The following is a 2,562-nucleotide window of genomic DNA, read 5'->3' as shown; positions in this document are numbered from 1 at the left end:
TTTACTTTGATTTTCTAAAAATTTTAAGTTTGGTGTTCTTTCTTTTGTTCTTGGTGTTCTTGTGAATCTTCAAAGTATTCTTGAGTTTTTCTTGTGTCTTGATCTTAAAATTTTTAAGTTTGGTGTTCCTTGGTGTTTTCCCTCCAAAAATTTTCGAAAAATAAGGAACATTAGATCTAAAAATTTTAAGTCTTGTGCCTTTTGTGTGTTTTTCTCTTTCATCAAAAAAAAAAATTTTTGTTTTTCTAACTAATTTTAAACTTTATTTTCGAAATTTTTCTTAATTTTCAATTTTAATTTTTCGAAAATCAAAAAAAAAAAATATATATATATATATATATATATATATATATTTTAACTCCTTTTTATATATTGTTATTACTTATTCCATTTTTTTTAAAATTAACATATAAATTCTCAACTTGTATTCCATTATGGAAGTAAGTTTGAATGGACAGTCCAAGAGGACTCTGGGGTCATATGCCAACCCCACTACTGCTTCCTATGGGAGTAGTATCTGTATACCCTCCATTGGAGTTAGTAGCTTTGAGCTGAATCCTCAGCTCATTATCATGGTGCAGCAAAACTGCCAGTATTCTGGTCTTCCACATGAAGAACCTACAGAGTTTCTGGCACAATTTCTGCAAATTGCTGATACAGTACATGATAAGGAAGTGGATCAGGATGTCTACAGATTACTACTGTTTCCATTTGCTGTAAAAGATCAAGCTAAGAGGTGGTTAAATAACCAGCCTAAGAACAGCATAAAAACATGGAAACAGCTGTCAGAAAAATTCTTGAATCACTATTTCCCTCCCAAACGGATGACACAGCTAAGGCTAAACATCCAAGGCTTCAAACAAGGAGATAATGAATCCCTTTATGATGCTTGGGAGAGATACAGAGAGATGCTAAGAAAATGCCCCTCTGAAATGTTTTCAGAATGGGTGCAATTAGACATCTTCTACTACGGGCTTACAGAAAAAGCTCAGATTTCTCTAGACCACTCAGCTGGTGGATCTATACACATGAGAAAAACAATTGAAGAAGCTCAAGAGCTAATTGATACAGTTGCCAGAAATCAGCATATGTATCTAAGCAGTGAATCTTCCATGAAAGGAGAAGCTAAAACAGTAACTGCAGAACTCAGTCCGGTGGATCAGGCTAATGACTTTAATTAGCGATTAGACTTTCTAACTCAGCAGCTAGCCGAATTCAAGGAGATATTACAGGAAACAAGAATGGCAAACAGGAACATGGAAGTGCAATTAAAGCAAACAGAAAAACAACTGTCAAAACAAATAGCAAAAGAATGCCAAGCAGTTCAATTAAGAAGTGGGAAAACATTAAATACCTCACTTCAAAGCAGCAAGAAGCAAGGAAATGGACGAATAGCTAATCAAAATCCCTCTGAGGACAAGCAGAGCCCAGAAAGGGATAAAGCTGGCGCTGAACGCCCAGACCATGCTGATTCCTGGCGTTCAACGCCAGAAACAAGCTTGGATCTGGCGTTGAACGCCCAAAAGGAGCATGGTTCTGGCGTTCAAACGCCAGTAACAAGCAAGGAAGTGGCGTCTAACGCCACTCCAGCTCCCACCTCTGGCATTCAAATGCCAGTAGGGAATCAGTCACATACAAGTGCTGATAACAAGGCTTCCCAACCCACTTCTGTAGGTAATAAACCTGCAGCAACTAGGGTTGAGGAATACAGAGCCAAAATGCCTTATCCTCAAAAACTCCGCCAAGCGGAACAGGATAAGCAATTTGCCCGCTTTGCAGACTATCTCAGGACTCTTGAAATAAAGATAACGTTTGCAGAAGCACTTGAGCAAATACCCTCTTATGCTAAGTTCATGAAAGAGATCTTAAGTCATAAGAAGGATTGGAGGGAGACTGAAAAGGTTTACCTCACTGAAGAATGCAGTGCAGTCATTCTGAAAAGCTTACCTGAGAAGCTTAAAGATCCTGGGAGCTTTATGATACCATGCACATTAGAAGGTAATTGCACCAAGCAAGCTTTATGTGACCTTGGGGCAAGTATCAACCTAATATCTGCATCTACTATCAGAAAGCTTGGTTTAACTGAAGAAATCAAACCAACCAGGATATGCCTTCAACTTGCTGATGGCTCCATTAAATACCCATCAGGCGTGATTGAAGACATGATTGTCAAGGTTGGGCCATTTGCCTTTCCTACTGACTTTGTGGTGCTGGAAATGGAGGAGCACAAGAGTGCAACTCTCATTCTAGGAAGACCTTTCCTAGCAACTGGCCGAACCCTCATTGATGTCCAAAAAGGGGAAGTAACCTTGAGAGTCAATGAGGAGGAATTTAAGTTGAATGTGGTCAAAGCCATGCAACATCCAGACACCCCAAATGACTGCATGAGTGTTGACATGATTGATTCTCTGGTAAGAGAGGTCAATATGGCTGAGAGTCTCGAATCAGAGCTAGAGGACATCTTTAAAGATGTTCAGCCTGATTTGGAGGAGTCAGAGAAAATAATAGAACCTCTGAAAATCCCTCAGGAAGAGGAGAAACCTCCAAAACCTGAGCTCAAAC

Source organism: Arachis stenosperma, chromosome 2 (assembly GCF_014773155.1).
Source record: "Arachis stenosperma cultivar V10309 chromosome 2, arast.V10309.gnm1.PFL2, whole genome shotgun sequence".
Taxonomy (NCBI): domain Eukaryota; kingdom Viridiplantae; phylum Streptophyta; class Magnoliopsida; order Fabales; family Fabaceae; genus Arachis; species Arachis stenosperma.
This window is presented reverse-complemented; position numbering follows the sequence as displayed.